The 18,824-nt window shown below is 38.5% G+C and overlaps 1 protein-coding gene across 3 annotated transcripts in view; it reads right to left on the minus strand.

Moving 5' to 3' along the window:
* Positions 1-18,824, minus strand: part of LDAH (lipid droplet associated hydrolase) — a 109,721-nt gene that overhangs the window by 19,250 nt on the left and 71,647 nt on the right. The gene's annotated exons all lie outside the window — the stretch shown is intronic.

The following is an 18,824-nucleotide window of genomic DNA, read 5'->3' on the forward strand; positions in this document are numbered from 1 at the left end:
ATCCTTCAAATTTTGGAAACATGATCCTAGGGAAACCAATAAACAGGAACTTAAACTTCAGCAGGCGTTAAGTAAGAGGAAATTGCAAAGAGCAGAAGTAGGTTTCCAAGAACAAACATTAAAGGATTTAAAAATAAACAATAAAATATTCCTTAGGTATATCAGAAACAAGAGGCTTACAACAAAATTTGTACAGGCCAAGGGAGCAGCTAAAGAAGATAATGATGCTGACTGGGAGATAAATGACTTTCCTTGATGGCATCCAACTTTCTTGTTCAATACATTTAAGAGGTTTCTGCTCTCTATATTCTTTTTCTGGCAATAACAATTTCTCTTTGAGTAGTGAGATATCCAGAAGTAGCAACAGAGGAGAGAGAACACAGAATACATCAGAGGTAGAAGGTATATTTAAGGATTTGAAAGAACTCTAAATAGAGAATTGCTGAGTTAGTAACAATATTGCTACACAAGTATCACCTATGGCTTTGGGAGTCAAAAATACAATCTAACTGCTACTGATTTTACAAAGGAAAATAGGACTTCACTGTTCTTTAAATTCTTCAGTATGCATAACCAGATGACAAAAATTACCAGTCTTTTAAAAACTCTCTCACATATGACACAACAAAATTTGACTGGAATTAAATATCTGTAAAATGAAAAGCTGTAATATAATAAGGAGTTTTGGAGCAAATAAAAAAAAATAGACTCAGATAATCTGGTCTTAATAACAATAAAGAAAGTCTAGATTCATCACAATTAAAAACTAATAAAATTATAATTATAAAAATTAAATAAATAACAATGAAATAATAAAATTCTGAATTTTGTTTTAAAATCTCCAAATAATCACTGACCGCATGTGGCAAATTGATCATTTCTGCTATGGATTATGTAACTTCTCAGTATGCCTCTACTTTCAGTGAGAAAACCTTTAATCTGAATTAAATTCCTAAATTGAGGTAGAATGAATCCTGGCCTAAGATTCTAGTCCAGCTCAATATTAAAACAAATGGGTACCTTATCTCTTAATGATCTCATAAATGGATAAGTACTTTATTGACATGATGTCAGCCAGTTTGAGGAACAGGCAGTGAAATTGTGAGAGATCCAATGAGAAGAGGGAAAAAAATCAATGCACTGATGAAGGTCAAATTAAAGAAATCAAGATATGTGCAGAAAAAAACAGAGGCTTTTTTCCATTACAAGCTTATAAATCAATGTAATCGGAATCCAGAGATCCCCAAGATGACTGGTGTTCACTATCTGCATTAACTCAGAAATCCAATCAGACCATATACCAAGTTTTGTAAATAGTAAGAGGAGGATGATACAGAATTCTGCATTACCACTACAGAAATCACACCGTGTGACCACACCTGAAGAACTGTGTATTCTCTATGCTGACAGCCACAAGCCCTCGGGGACACTGCAACACTGAGAATGGTGGGGAAAACAATCAAAGAAGTACAATTCAAGATCTGTTGCCATTCGTGATAGTTCATGACACACTGGTTTTCCCTCTCTTAGAGTATAATACATTTAAATACAAAACAATAAAAGGAAATACTTTTTAATGTCATATGCAACTAGTTATGAATCTTGCTGCCACAGGAAGCTGATCCACACATATATTTGACGCATTCACTTCAAGTGTGTTGCCCTGAGCTCCTCTAACTGTAAACACAGTTAATACAATTTATTTTAGGGCAAATCTCTACAAAGGCCAGACACCTTATACTTCCATCAACTTCATCTTTTGGGTACCATTCTCTACATCTGCTACTATTCTTTATTGGTTTCCTGTGGATATGTCCAGTGGCTCATCTCTCTCTTGAATTTTACTGATGCAGAATTTTAGCTCATCCCAGTGTGTCTGTCTCTCTTCAACAGCAGAGCTGCACCTCCTTTCAGCCCTTGTACCTCTTCACATGTATGAGAATCATGCCTCATTTTACAACACGTTGACCCACATGGACTTGTGAGCCATAATATTCCCATGATGTTTTCTTGTGGAACTATTCCTTAACCAGAATTTAGCATCCTTGTAAGAAATTTATGCACAGAACAACTTGGCTCTTTAAGGAATGACAGCATCCTCCTCTCCTTGCCCCCAGAACTTCTCTTAGCTTGTGAAGGTCACACTGATCCTGCCCCTCTCCAGCACATCTGCAGCATATTCTAGCATGGTGCTTTCTGTAATCTCAGCAAACACACACTCTGTTCTGCTGGTCACATCCCTGACAGGTACTGAATACTAAAGGAATGAAGATAAGACTGTTACAAAACCCTATTAGATACATCTTTACATTTTTCCAGTTTCAAAAACCTTCCTGAATCCCATTTTCCAGGCAGTCATACGTCTGTCTAGTAGGTGCTTCAGGTATGCTGAATTTCCCAGACTTTGTTGGAAGAACATAATGGGAGACACTGAAAATATTTTTATTAAGGTCAAAATATCCTTAATCTGCTGCTTCCCTCTAATCCACATTACTGTAATATGTTTAATGTCTGTGGAAACCTATATTTAAAGATATACCATTATAAAGCAAGAACAGTAACCTTCTCTCTTGCTGCTATGGAATTTCAATCTGGGCTTCTTCAGAAAAGCTATTTTTCTCAAAAGCTAAGTCACAAGTTCAGGGAGAAATCTCTCTGCTATTTCCTAATGCTATACTCTGCTAACCTTGGCATTTTTTGAATATTTAGTTCTTTCCCTTTCAAAAAAACTTGTTTTGTTTCCTTATTTCACGAATACCAAGCAGCTTTTTCTAGGGAAATAACTCATAACTTACTTCTTTTGTATACAATTAGAAAGCCATCTCAAAAGGCTCTCAAGGACTGTTACTTTGAGCTTTGCAGCAGCTCGGAAAATCAGGCTGTGAACTGGGCACAACCAGAAGCTGACATTTAAAAAATGAATGGCCTCTGAAATCTTTCTTTTTAAGCTTGAAGAGGAAGGTTGTCCTGTGAGATCACCTTCTCAGTGTTTTCTACCTGGTGTTACAGTCTCTGGAAAGATTTCCAACCTGTGCCAATGCTTCCTTTAGCAGGAAGTTTCTCGAGACTCCCAGAATCATTACCAGGAGTCCTGGAAAAAATATTTATTGTGTTTTATTGTCATGATTTCAAGTAGAATATAAGATGCAGTCTAGAGCCACACGCTGAACTTCCTCGTGTGAAGCTGCTTCACCCAAACCTGCAGAACCAGTCACTGCACAAAATAAAGCACATCCAGCAACCTGCAGGACTGTGGCCCAAAATGGAAATGTAGGAAATGCACGTAATGGGCTGTGTGAAAACTCTGCTGGAGCTGTGACCTCAGTGTCCATGCTGGATTAGGGTGAGTGTGTACCTTCAATCTCTTTGGCATCCATTGCTGTCTCTCGCTACTCACCAAAGAGAGAAGTATCCAGGGTTTAGTAAAGGTAAAAGAAGACTGAAATTGCTATTCTGAAAAATCATTACATGTGAAAGATAAGACTGTGAGACAAAAGGTCAAGAGGCCTGGAATTTTTCTGAACTATCACTGAAATCCTCTGAGACCCTGTGCAAATTACAAAATCTCTTTGTCTCAGTTTTCTCATTTTAAAAACATGCTTCAGGCTGCTGTGACAATGAAGTGTGTTTCATAGACTGTCTTAAAAATACTTGCAAGTGAAAAACATTGTGTAAAAATTTCTATTAATTAGTCCTTGAAAAATATATTTCTTTATCAATAATGAAATTTACAGAGCCAAAATTATCATGTTCCCTTAGAACTGCCCACCACTACTTTGAACGTTGCATTTTACAGCGATCAAGTAACAAAATCTTCACAGCTATCTGATGAAGAAAACCTCAGAAACAGAGTCAAGGGTTAGTCTGAAAGTACCCAAAGTCAAGAGAAAACTGTGCTTGCTGAACTTAAAATCTTTCTCTGAAGTGGCTCAGTGAAGCCAACACAAAAGGGTAGGAGGACCTAATAATGCAACCCATACACTTCTGCATATGATGCATTGTCTCTGCTTTTAGCAGGAATATTGGAGGTGACACTGTTAAATATCTGAAGGATAAGAACTGTCCTGTAGTTTGAAACTGGTGTGTCTTCCATCAGTCCCCAACTGGTATTTAGTTCAACTGAAATAAGCCGATCCTGCCATAAAATGAAGGTTTAAGCAGTGGTTGCCTGAGCTTAATGAGAAGTTCTGCACTTGTAGAGCTTCCTCCCAAAAGCAAGGCAGTTCTACCCTGCTGACTTCACCAGTGATAAACCATGAGAACATTCAGCGTCTGAACAACCCCACCATGGCACAGCTATGATGGGATGTGGAAATGATGAACACCACTTACATCGGTTCTTTTAGTAACTTGGATATTCAGACCCTGAAATGAGGAGGGCATTCTGATGGAAATGAGTGTGAGTGCTCCACAGCTCCAGCCACAGATACACACACAGTGGCCTGAAAGCTCTTTACTGGGCAAGGGTGGTTTGCAGTATCAAGGCTGGAGGGAAATCCTAAATCCTGCTTTGCAGGGATGTGACTTATGAAGCCATCTCTCTATCCACTGAGAGTACATCAACTGCAGTTCTCTCCTAAAAAGGAATAAAGGAAAAAATAAATAATTTTTCTTATCCTTTGCCAGAAGGCAAAGTCCAGTACCCCTGCACTCTCAATTCCTACCTAGGAGACAATCTCCTTACAATTTGGCTTTGAACCAGCTGAGGATTTCTAGAAGAACATACAGAAGCTATTTAACTTTTCCTGTAAACATACTTTTGCTTATTCAGTATGTTGATCTGGTTTAACAGTGTAAAGCAAATTTGAGTGGGTTCTCTTCTTAATTTTCATGGTATAATCACATTCCTTCAATTCTGTATATGCAAATCTACTTTTGCATATACTGGACTGATGCATGATGAGTCAGCCTGAGTCACTGGGATAATCCAAAGCATGGAAAGTGAAGCCTGTAATGTGAATTTCTCCAGTATTATGGCCTTTGTAAATATTCCTTCATGTGGGTTTATTTATCACAAAACAAACCAAAAAATGTGATTGCAAACCTACAGAAACTGGCTAAGGTACCTGGTGAGAGCTGTAGAAACCCAAAGTGTTTTTATTATGTTCTATTCCATCTCAAGTTGCTGATATGCCTTGTAATTCATAACCAGGTCACCAAGATTTAATAACAAAAAAAGCTAGTGTTACTTAACTATCAAAAACAATTAGGCCTCAGAGCTTAAAAGTGAATCAAAGTTTAAACAGACAAATACTATGTTTATTGTGTTATTAAGACATAAATACCTTCTTAAAATGCTATAACTTTTTGTATGTTGATCTTTTATATACACAGATTACCTTGAAAATGGAAGCTCCTTATTTATTCCCAGGTCAGGCTTATGAAATTTACTACCAACTTAGCTTCTCCCCATGATCCTGCCAGTGACCTTTTTCCTGCCCTGGAAGGACCATTCCCTCTCCATGGATTAAAGGTGATTAAAGATCAGTGTCAGTTCAGTCTCATACATTTGCTAAGCAGAGACGACAAACTGTGCCAAAATGTGTTTGATTTATTTGTGGGGGTTTTGTGATAGAGGAACCCTGATTGGACTCAAATCAAGGATCCAGAAAAGAATAGGGTGCTTTATATCACTGGTAGCTCTTTAACTCAAAGTGTCACAGCAAGGACTTAATATCCTTCAGCTAAATTATTAGTTTTCACGAACAATAATGACTGAAATCAATCAATCTTTTCCGTGCTTTGAGTTATTTAATCACCAATTCAAGCAGCCAGATGTTAGATGAATACCTGTATCTATCGAGCTAAACTTCAAACACATTGATACAGCCACAATGTAGCCAAGCAAACAATGTGTGAAATAGAAAACTTCCTGATTTTTAAGAAATGCATGCCTAGCATTATTATTATTGTTTTCTAAAGATTTTATAACTATATTCTAAACCAAATTCTTGTTTGTTGACTGAGTATCAAGAGATCTATGCTAGAACTTGGGAAGCTGTGCAAACTTCAGGGTAGAAACACATTTCCGACTCAGGACAGATAAACTTTATACTTGATTCTTGAAGCAATATAGAGATTTCCTGTACTTGGACTGAAATATGTCTTTAAAATTCTTGCTTGATTACTGAATATCCAAAGATCTGCCTGCTTATATGCAAGAAAAGTATTAGATTAGGGCTAAATTAATCAAAAACTCACACTAAAAACTGAGGGGTCACACTACGTTGTTCAAGATTATTTTGAACTATGTCTATTGAAAGAACTCTTGAAAAAAATTACTTACACATGGTGCACATATGCATAAAATATAAAAGGTTATGTATTTCTGACTTAATCCTGATAAACTCTCAGAGATATACATGGCCTTGATTAATTTAAAAAGAGCTCTGTGTTGTAGTGCTGTGACTAGAGCTTATTCTATGTGGTTTGCTCTGTAGTCTATATATTAATTACATAAAAATGATCCTGTGTTTTTTGCTAGGCTAAGGAAATTAATTTACTGTGATAGAATAGACAGAAAGAGATGCCATACTAATGAAACAAGGGACAATAACAAAGGAAAAAAATCCTTTTCAACTGCATTGGCTAATGATTTTCAGGAAATCATCCAAATAGTTTCTTTTCCAACAAAAATGAGTGGTTGTGAAGATAGCCCCAATCTAGACAATTTAATGGATGCACACACACATTCTTTAATAGCTTGTTCATCAGACAAACATAAGACTACAAAGGGTTACCCGAGCTCATTTCATTTCCCTACTGTTGCTGGCTTTAGATTATATTGATTCTGTCAACAAGATTGTGTCTGTAGGTGTAAATTTATTAAGTCCTACACATCAAAATATTGTTCTATTTTTTAAGTTAGTATGAGCTATGCTCTGGAATGAAACACAAAGCCAAATTTTACTTCAAGGTCCAGATAGTACAATTTCAGCAGCATTAACCTTGGAAAAACACACTAGAAGAGTTTCTAGAGTGAACAATTTCAGAAGAACAGTTGTTGCTTTTGCAGGTACAAATTTAGGCTGTATCTGCACCACTCTATGAAATGGAGAAGGAACTATTCTGAGGCCCTGAGGCCAAGTGGAATAGAATGGCTTATTCCCACAAAACTAGATTCCTCCCCTGCTCAAACTGCTTATGGGGACAATGCAAGGCAGTGCTAATTCAATTGAGCCAGAATACCAGGAGAATGCTAATTGGAGAAGGCTAAAACCATACCAAAGTTCATTAATAATATAGCAGTATGGATGATCATACTTCAGTGCTACCATGAGTCCTATACTCAGCTGATTACTAGAGGTAACCTATCTATCTTTGCAGGTACCTTCGTAACATTTCTGTATCCTGCATTCACTCTGCAGAATGCAGATTAATTTTGACATTCAATCAGACCACATTTTCTGAACTTTCAGATTTACTTTTAACTAATGTCTGACATTAGGCATGTTTTACCTGTATTTGGGTTTTCACAATCATTCTGTGTTGCATCTGTTCATCTGTTCAGCTTGGCTCTTCTATGGTAAACTGTCCCTCATTAAGGGTTCTGAAATTCTCAATGCTACTCTTGTATATTTAAATAGTGTGTATTACAGGCATTAGTGTGTATTACAGACATTACAGGGCTGGAAGGAACCTCCACTGGTCTCTTTTTCTTAAGGTGAATCAATGATACTATGTTATTTTCATCAGATACTTATGCATCCTGTAATTAGTAAGCACACCTGATGAAAGTTTTATTATCTTCATAGGAAATCCCATCTAGAATTCTGCTCATATTGTTAACTAAAATCTAATCTGAATCACTTTTGTTGCCGTGTACACCATTATATATTATCTCATCTACCATGGACATGTAAATTAAATTACTGACTGTCCTTTACTTGAAAACTCTTTCTATGTTCTTTAGTTGTCTCCTGTTCAGTCTAAACAACTCTATACCTGTCATAGGATTCACCTGATTAAATGTGGGTATCAAAAACTTAATTTTTCTTTCTTCACAGTCAGAGGAAAGTACACGGTTCATCTCATCCTTAAGTACTGACCTAGATAGATTAGACAAGTGTTCCCTATTTCTCCACTGAATATGGCAGGATTTTAAGGGGATTAGTGAATGAACAGAGCTTTATTTTGTAAACGTGTGAAATATTTCTGTTCTAGCACAGGTGTTACCCTTTTGTGAAAATATACAGCCAACCTGCCTCTTGTCTTCAAATGCTCTATATCAAACTGCCATATATTCTCTGCCAATTGCTTTCTCTGCTCTATTCTATATATTTTTTACACACACACACACACACACACACACACACACACACACATATATATACATAAAGCAATGCACTGTGAGAAGAAGCTGAACAATCTATGTTGTGGACTCCCTCCTCTACAACCATCAAGAACACTACATACTGCACTTTGCATAACATCAAATTTTCTTGCAAGTACTTTAAATCCATCTGTCATGCTCTGGTGGACATAATATTCGACAGGTCTCCTGTCTTTAAAATGTAGAGGAAAAGACAAGCCCATCCATCCATCTCCTTTCTCCTTCCTTTTCTTTCCCAAGAGTGTTAGGTTCCTTCATATCGATATTTCAGCTCTGTCAGTTCTCTCACCTGTGTCTGTTAAGACAATTAACTAATAAGTTTGACATTTTTTAAAGGTTTGCAATGCTTTTTTCATACTTTAAAAATTTACATGACCTGCACATCACCTGCCACATCAACCATCTTCCAGTAGTCTTTTTGTCCCTTATGATTTTCTTTTTCCACCATAATTTCAGATATCATGAGCACAAATTTGCTCATAGTGATACAGAGGCTTTTTTTATCTTTTCCCTTGAATTCATCATCAAGCCTCTTTTACTAAATGTTTCAATGTTAATCACTTTTTCATGGCTAAGGAAGCCAAAACTCCCATGACACTGGTCTGATTGAAAGTGCTCCAACCTCTGTGCATACTTCAAAATATTCTTTTGAGGAAGCAGAGTAGTTTTAATAGCCAAGTCTTATGCCCTGTGAAAAAAAAGAAACCTCATTACCCTGTCATTAGTCTCTCACTCTCTACAGTTTGTTTCCATACATCTTTCTTTCCCACACTGACACTGCAGCTTCCCAGGACACTTCTGATGCTCTGCCTTACAAAACTATAATTTACTGTCAAGTTTTTTCACAGAATGAATCTGCTATTTCACCATTTGCCTTTAATTTCTATTACTGCTGTTACTTCACACTCTTGTTTGTGTTGGCTAAAGACCACAGCAGAGACTGGGGACATCTTTTGTCAGGTACTGATATGGAAAAGCCTGAAGTGACGCAGACAGATTTCTTCTGTCACACAAGGGACTTCCACAAAACCTTAATTCTTAGCCTCTCTTCCAGAACATTTCAGTGATGCCTCCCTCAGCAAATCTGCCTCACAGCAGGATAATTTCACAATAATGTGTTATCACAAAATGCTTCAGAAATATTTTTAAATATGCAAAATGACAACTTTAAATTCCCACTCCTGACCTCTGTAAAGGTAAATTGGACAATATAAAATTAAATTGATAATTTGCCAGTAATTGTAGCCAAAGGAAAGAATGCCAAGTGCCTGTTTGGATCTTTTTTTTTTTGCATCTAAGAAAGAGTTATACTGCATGGGAGTGCTAAAGGTCCCAGTCAAGTTGGCTTCAGTGTCTCAGAGGCTACTTAGGCTAACAGGAAAAATACCATTTCTGAAAAAAAAGACCATTTCTGCTCCACAGATTTTACAGTTTATTTCTAAGTGCATTACTACTGAACACTGAGCTGCAGATATGCACACAGAGTTTTGCTTGTCCTTCTGAGGGACTACAAACAGAGGGTACAAGAATAAAATAATTCGACTTTGGTGGGATGATTACTGCTAAAGATTCTCCTATGCAGATAAGCTGAGAGAGTTGGGACTGTTCAGACTGGAGAAGAAAAGGCTCTGGCAGACCTTATGTCACCTTCCAATACCTAAAGAGGCTATAATAGAGCTGAGAGGGACTTTTACAAGGACATGGAGTGGTAGGAGAAGATGGAATAGCTTTAAATCTACAGACAGCAAGTTTAGATTAGATATTAGAAACAAATTCTTCACTGTGAGGGTGGTGAGACATTGGAGCAGGTTGCCCAGGGAAGCTGTGGATTCCCCATCCCTGGAAGTGTTCAGGGTCAGGCTGAATGGGGCTTTGAGTAGCCTTTTCTTGTGGAGGGTGCCCCTACCCACGGCAGGGGGTTTGGAACTGGATCATCTTTAAGGCCCTTTCCAAAACAAACCATTCTGCAAGTCTGTGATTTTCATGTGCTGCATATAGCTCTTTGAAAAGTCCTCAACCCTAAAGCAAAGTTGCTTAAATGGCAAGGTAAAGAATAAATGCTACATTTGTATCAAAATGACCTGCAAAAAGTTGACTGAATTTTTGAAAATAAGTTTACCTCAAGAAATATACTACTATCTGATCACATTATTTTCCTGGCAAGTTGCCTGTCTTACTGTAAGGTTCTTCAGTGAAGTGTAACATTAGTTTCATTTCCAGTTTATCCTTTGCTCTCGAGGAAGCAGTCTCTGTCATTGCTCTGAAGGAGTCAGAAAACAGTGGTAAGAACTAATAATACCAAACAGCACTGTAATTTCCTATGGGGAAAACATATTTTCTACCGGTAATTATTGCCAACAGCAATCTTGGAAATATCGTATAACTTATTGTTTAAAACATCAAACAGAAGGAACTGCTTTGTATCAAGGATGACTAATGCAGGAACATGTGCTTCCACACAAGCACAGACACATTAGATAAAATGTTGATGTTTAGAGGTTTACAAGATATAAACATTGACTTTGGGGTCTGCTTAAGTTTACACTTGAATTTAGAATGCAAACATAGCAGTTAATGTCTAACCATGATGGACATGAATAGGCAGAAACAGCTGCAATTGTTACAGATGGGCTTCTCCAATCTGCTTGGTACTGCAGTTGCAGGAAGACCAGAAATATACAAGAAAATCAGTCAGCTGTGCTTGAGAAAGCAGAGTAGAGGCTAAAGGCAAAAATAAAAAGTTATTCAACAATTATACCCAGGTGCTTTACAAACAATAGATGCTTTGTTGGGGAGTGCGAAAAACACTCATTTACTCTGTGTGATGAAGCATGTGCAGATGAAGTGGTGTGTGTGATGGAAAACTGAAATGTTCACGGGCTTAATCCTGCCCGAAGTTACTTTGGAACAACTCCCACCATCTTCAAATGACAGAACTGTCCCTTAGGTAGAAAAATTCATCTCCAGCTTAAGCTCTCACATACCGTGGCAGATGGCTGTGATGCTGGGATTTCTGCCAGCATCCAGACTATGGTCATGGAAAGTGCCTGCTCTTACCCTGCAAGAGGGGCACAGAAGGGTCTGCTCTAGGTGGTGCTCAGTCCAGAGGGAATGGCCAGGACAGACACTGTCTGCAGCAATTCAGCATCTCCACCCTGCAGTTCCTGCCTGAGCTCTATAGGATTACCCTGCTAGGCTGGACAGGGGTCTAGCCTGTGAGTAGCTACATGGAGGTCAGTTTAAGTGCCCTTCTGGACTAGGACCTGGCACTGATTCTTTCTTGAGGAAGCCTCAGGAAATTCAACATCTGGACCACCCTCCTTTGAAAAAGGTGAACCTACTTTCAACTGGAGTGGCTTTGATTCATAAGAAAGGTGGACTTTATACCACTTTATACTTCATAAACATAATCCACTACTTTAAAAGCTCATTTTAAATAGACTTGACCTTTGCACTAAGCATCAAGCAATCTCTTGTGCCACTGGGTTTGCTTAACAAAATCCAGCATTTCCTTCCCAGATTCATGAAGATCGTGTAGGAATTTTCTACTTGTCAATATTGTTACATTAAAGAATTATTGAGTGCTGGTGAACATCTTCATGACAAGGAGCAGCAGCAAAGTGTTTTAGCTGATCATAGGAATTACATACAAACCAGTGTCCCCTTCAGTCACATAGAACAACAGGTACTGCATTAATTATTAGCTTTGTAAATGTCATTTTCAAAAAAAAAAAAACATATTCCAAGACATAAATGCCCAGCATTTATCCATGGGTATGGATTTATCATGTGTTTAAGTGCTTTGCTGGTACTGCATGATGAAGGAGTTTGATGAATCAAGCTAAATTTCTAATCAGTAAACATAAGTTATGACAGGGCTAGGAGTTGTAGCTCAGATACTCCTTGGGGGAATTTAAGCAGACATCTCTGATTCAAAAGGCATGAGCCTACTGCAGAAGAGAGTCCTTCCCCTGAATTCAGGGGGTTTTGTATTGGCCCAGGAAAAATAAAGTGCCAATTTGCAGATGACTGTCTGGCATAGTTTAACTCAAAGCAACTGTAGCTGGTAGCACTTGACTGGCATATACTTATTTTCAACATCCTTTCTGCTTTGTTGATGTTACCTCTTCCTTTTTCATGCCATTTGCAACACATCATTAGACTCACTGCAAATTTGTGGGCGTAAATCGTGTCCCTGGGGATGAAACCTCACCAGGGGTGAATAAACAATCTCCCCTTCCCCAACCAAATCCCAACTGTGCCTCACATTTCATGGAAATGATCAGCAGTTCCACTATCAAAACATTCACGCCTTATGAGTAATATTTATGATGGGAGTTTTTTATGTTGGGTTTTCCCCCCAAGAAGAAAAAGAGGAATAATTAACAGAAATAGACCAAATGAGAAATTTCCACATTATTACCATTATTTTCATAAGGCTTTCACAGGAAAGTAAAAGTTTTTGCAAGTAATAAAAGTCCTCATTAAACATCTTTCTTTCTTTTGGAAATGGGGTAAATTATGAAGCAGATTGACTTTAATAAATAAATAGGACTATAAATACATAAAAGTCATTGCCTTCCTTCAGTAATTTAATATGAGCATCCTACTCTGAAGTAAGGAAAAGTTTATTCACTCACAGAAAGAATAGAGCAGATGTGAGGTTTTTCCATCAGCTTAAGTGCTGCCTTGGTTAAGGTGAGTTGTCCGACTACATTAAACAAACATTTTAGTCAGGCATCACACAGGAAAATAAACAGTAGCAAAGGAAACATGAAAATATTAAAGACTGTTATTCTTTGGCCCCTTTTCCTGCAAAGCAGGTGATAAAATATTACTGTGTTTCCACAGGTAAGGAAACACGCTCTTAAACACTTTGCAGAAATACGTATTACGATCATCACTTAAAATGTCAGAAGTGGACAGGACTCAACTGTGACAACATACAGGAGGCTGCTGAGAAACGCTGCAGGACCAGAGGATTTCACATGCTGGGCCAGGCTGCTGGGCTACCTAAAGCAGCCTTCTGGCAGAGCAAATTCAGAGAGGCAAAAAATACCTCACAGGAGACAGCTGTGGAGTTACTCGATTTTAGGACAGACTTCTCTTGAAGCCTTAATAATCAGATGTTAGTGAGAAGGAGAGACTATCTGCTGTATCATTTTTGACCTCTTTCTGTCCCACTGAGCATCAAAGAATGCACATAGGAAGAGAGGAGACCTGCTGAGCTCCACTGTTTCTGCCCACCTGTGGTATACTGCACTACACTGCACAGATGGAACATGGTTTAGTTTATGTAGATGGAATTTATGTACCATGTCAGTAATTTCTGTTCACCATGAAATTTTGTCTGGCTATCCATCATGTCTGAAATTCTATGCATATTTAAATATAAAATATCCTTGAAATGGTTTCTGCATTGTAGCCAGAAGTTATCTAAACCGTACATTCATCAGAATAAACAAAGTAATCGCTTTTTACTACCACGGCTTGGATTTCCATCAGCCTGGAAAACCAACTTGAAAATGTTCTGGTTTGGGTTCAAAGATCTGCACAGTTACCCAGTGCCTAGAGTGCAGGGAAATCTCTCATTCTCTTGCCCAGTATGAAAAATGTAGGTGTGAGATTGCATAGGTGCCACCTGAAATCCTTTTAGTATCAGTTTCTCTATTTTAAAATGCACTGCGTGCACCAGCCTGTCTGGCCAGTGTGGTTTGGGGAAGCTGCTCATGACTAACATACATATATATATATATATATATATATATATATATATATATATATATTAGGTTAAACTAGTGGCTAGGCAGGTTCAGTAGATTAACTGCTGCCCTGGGATGCAGGTCTATGTGCAGTTCTGCTGCTGACCAGCTCTGTGATGCTGGCCAATAGCTCATCCCTTGTCTTGAACACTGGGTTCTTTTTTAAACATGCTAATACAGCATTTGAAATAATAAAACCTAGATGAGTATATAATGTGCATATCCCCCCTTGTCTGTGCATGCCTCAATGGACAGGTTTTGTTCCATTCAGCATGGAAGGCAGAGCTCTTTTGATTTTCTTCAATAAAATAAAATAAAATAAAATAAAATGAAATAAAATAAAATAAAATAAAAATAACTATACCTTCTGTGTTTTACATCTGCTCATCATAACTTCTGTTGTATTTTAATTTAAAAAGCAAAGCAAGACAGAAAACTAAATTTTAGCTGTGCAATTATACAGCTTTAAAAATATTTTTTCAGGGGCAAAATCTCTTATTTCACCATTTCATGTGAAGATTTTTATAAAGTGCTTACCTAATACCTTCAGCACTGTTTTTTATCTCTGAAAAATAGAAGCAGAATAGGTGGAGGTGCTACTGAGTTCCACGAACACAACATGATGCATGGTCCTTACCCAAGTATTTTAGTTAGATGGGTATTTCCACAGAACTTCAGTCCCAGAAAAAGAACTCCAAATAATTTCCCATCTTACTTGTCAGGAAATTGAGGTGGAAATGTAAAATGAGTTTTCAAAGAAGGCAGGAAACAAACAACAGGACTCTCACTAGCTGTAAATTCTAATGCAGCCAAAGCATGAGATATCTGACTGTCCTAACAGCAAGGGCAAAAGCTGCATAGAAAATTTGGAACACATTGTTTTCTAACATCTGAAGCAAAAGGAACAGTCAGTAGACTCTGAGTGGCATTTCTCTTCTCTGCTTTTGGTTTCTAGTAGAAAGCCCCTCTGTAATCAGTAAATTGCATCAGTCATTGCAGGGTGTGACTTGCCTTTCCTGCTTTAATGCCAACTATTCTGACAGAATGATGCCCATAGTGATCATATGAGGACCACACATAATGTCACATTTAAATTCTCTGACAAATAAAAAGAAAAGAAACAGATATCAAGCCATGATAACTCCTGAGGCTGGGATAATTCAAACCCAGAATGCAGCCTCCTAGTTGGCTTCCTGGAGATAAACTTTTAAAATAACTTGAGTCAATGCAAAAGCTTCTGTTCCATTCTCATAGCAACTGGAAGCTTACATTTCACTGGCTTTTGAAGTAAATTTATCTCCCAAATGCTATTTGATAGTTGTGCAAAATTTATCCCACAATAACACCTTTTACTCTCTGGCACCTCAGGGATTTAATTTTGTCATCCTGTACATCTGACAGAGAGAAGCAGCTACTGCTGGGAGACAAGCCTCAATACCTCAGCTGGGACTCACTTCCTATACTATCCTGTGGAGTGCCTGAAAATGCCATAGCCCCTTTTTCCTCTGTAAAACAAGGGAAATGGAAACACTCCACATGAAATCTGAATGTCTCCACACTTAGAACAAGATAAAATTCTAATCACAGCTCTGGAGTTTTATCTTCATTCTTCATTTTACAACTTCTGTTGGATGCTTAAATTAACTAGGCATCTCTTGTTTCCAGCTTTCATTCATGTGACAGCCTAGATGAATCTGAAAGCCTTGTTTCAGGCTTCTGAGACCCCTCCTTTCCAACCTGCCCCAAGAGTACAAAGCAGACCTCCCCTGCCCCAGGCTGCAGTGCTCCCCTGCTCCTCGACCAGGTTAAACAAACAGGGAGATTCCTCCAGGGAAGTCACAGGTTCAAGATCACAAAGGACCCACCTCATTTGGGCCAGTTGGAGGTTTTTCTTGCTATTGTGCTTATCTGTATCTTCCCTGTCATCCAGACATTAACCTCTGACCTGTGAGCCTGCCTCTCGAAAAAGCTGTGCAGTGTTTACCCATTATGTAATGTCTGTGCTTTTGTGGAAATTTTACAGAAACAAATGGAGGAAGTTTGCCAGTCAAACGGCTGGACAATAAATCCTGTTCCATGTAGATAGAATGGTTTACTGTCACTGTAAGTCTGCTACTGGCATCTGTCACCGAAGGAATGTTTGCAAATTTCAGGGCATCGGAGTGCCAAAGTATTCCAGCACTGCAGGGCTGTACATGATTTGTAGAACCACCACTGCTGTACTAGATAGGGATAGCCTTGTTTTGCTAGCCTGAATAAACAGAGTGACAATGTTTCGTATAAATCAGGGTCACTAATGTCCAGTATTTCTGCTTATTCATCTCCTAAGTTCATAAATACAAGTCCCCAAATGCTTGTTTGTTCACTGTAATGCCTTTTCTGCCCTAAGATATCTTTGCAAGGTATCAGGTAAGCAAAGTCCCTTTAGCCCCTTTTGCTTATTTCTTATATGCCCTTTATTATTTATACACTGTATGTTCCCATTCTTCCTTACAATCCATCTTCTTTACAGTCCCTGCTGTCTCTTCTCTCTCTGTACTGTTTCCTCTTTGGGACAAGACATTCTATTATGTTCCCTTTCTGGACAGTGTCATCAATTCCTCTTGCTGTGTAACTGGGGCTTCTACATATCATCAACTATGAAGTTAGGACAACAGAAAGATGTGTTTGGATAAGAAGCAGGAACAAACATAATTTGGAACAGTGGGACAGATAGGTAATGTAATTCTTCCTTCACTGATTCTTTCAGCCAAGGGTCTGATCCTGCAGCAACTCAATGGAACTTTTCCCTCTCAGTGTCAATGGGAGAAGTACTTGGTCTTAGAGTTCTGCTCTAATTAAGTTTTCAAATCTCATTTCCTTTCAGAGGAGAGAAAACATTGTTGTGACTAAGCTTTGGATGTGGTAACAAATCCCTGGCAGGTTGGTTTGTTTTAACGGACGTATTAGATTTAAGGAAACTTTTACCATCTTTTCTGCCCTTAATCATAGCTTTTATTGCAATTACAGTAATGCAACAGAGGTACATGCCAAAGGCAATATGTATATTTTTAATGAGTTGACATGCAACCTTCCTGGAGAGAAGAAACAACTTCATTTGCTGAATGTTTCTGAACCACGTCTAGCAATTTATTAAGGGAAATGTTCAGAAAAGCATCTACCACGAATTCAGAGGCTTCAGCAACTCACAGATGAGCATTCTCATAAGACAGACTCAGTTGTTGTGCTAGATTTAGCAAATTTTTGCTGAATGGCAACATTTTCTATTGTCCTCAAACAATAAAAGAGAAAGGTTAACAGGCACTATCCGGATGCTCAAAGATTATTAATCCACGCAGGTGGTCCTTAGTCACTGGGCTGTAAAACATCATCAGTTTCCAAAGATGCAAACCAAAGGGGAATTCTGCTCAAGAGAGATGCTATCAGAAGCCCAAAGGAACTAGTTGCATCAGTAAGGCCTATTTATGCAAGTTTTACAAGACACTGGCTCCCAGGGGTTTTCATTCTGGTAGAATTAATTCAGGCAATAAACTGAACATAGGCAGAGACCACATCCTATGAGTGAAGAGCCTTCAGCCTGGTTTCTTGCCACAATTTACCTTACAGCTAGGACACAGGTCAGACACTGGTACACACAGGAAATTACAACAGGCTGACAAGCACACATCAACCAGGCTCATTCACCTGGGGACTCAAGAGCTCAGAGGGTCAGCCTCCAACAGCAGAACACAAAATCCATTCCACTAAATTATTCCTGCTGCTGCTGTGGCCTGGGCCAAACAACACATACAAACAATGGCTGGCCATGCTTTTTTGGAGGTTAACACAGGCCAAGGACTATTTCCAATACAACCCTGGCTGCGTATAACCCGTTTTTTAGAGGTAAAAGTTTATCTGTGGGGACCAGAGAAGGATTCCTGGCTTGTGGAGATGTGACCTCACAGACCTCCACATACCTTTTTCTGAGACAAAACTATCAAAAAGGAAGACACTTGAACACCTCATGTAGGTATGACTGCATGCTTGCTTTCTTCTTGGTCACCAGGAAACTGACATCATTTAATAGGAACTCAAGAAATAAACTATAGGAGTTCAATCAGTAATGTGTATTATCAACCAGGATCCTGATTTTGTCAGGCACAGGGCACTGCAAGGGAGTGACTGTCATTATGTCTGGTTTGCACAACAGAAGTGGGGCTGTCCAGGCTGGCAGCACAAACCCCCAGTGTCCAGCCTGCTTTTGGTGTGTGTGCAGTCCTACAGTGAGCCTCCCACACAGAGCAACGCACTCACAGACCCATGGAAGGTACAGCCCCTCCCTGCAAACCCAGGGCACATCTGGTTGGATGATTAGTAAGTAAAATTTAACTGATAAAAGACAGAGCCCAACTGGAAATATAGGAATGTGTTTTTACTACTATTAATGCAATCAAAACTTCCTTCTTGCTACTATTACTGCGTTAGCACGTCAATTCCATTCCAAATTGTTTAAAACTGTTAACTTATCAAAATACCTGGAGTATAGCACAGTTCACGTTCTGGTTTTCATTCTAAACTTAACATAATTTATCTGAAATTATTCTGCTTCTTAAAGCTGTTTCTCTTGCTAGAATGTGCAAAATATGCGTACAATATGCACTGGAGGAACATTAATCTTTCTCTTTATGCCCGAAAAAGTGCTGAAATTCAGCGCATAAAGTAACTTCTAAGTGTCTTTGCAGGCTGAAGGT

This window comes from Zosterops lateralis (genome assembly GCF_965231275.1).
Source record: "Zosterops lateralis genome assembly, chromosome: 3".
Taxonomy (NCBI): domain Eukaryota; kingdom Metazoa; phylum Chordata; class Aves; order Passeriformes; family Zosteropidae; genus Zosterops; species Zosterops lateralis.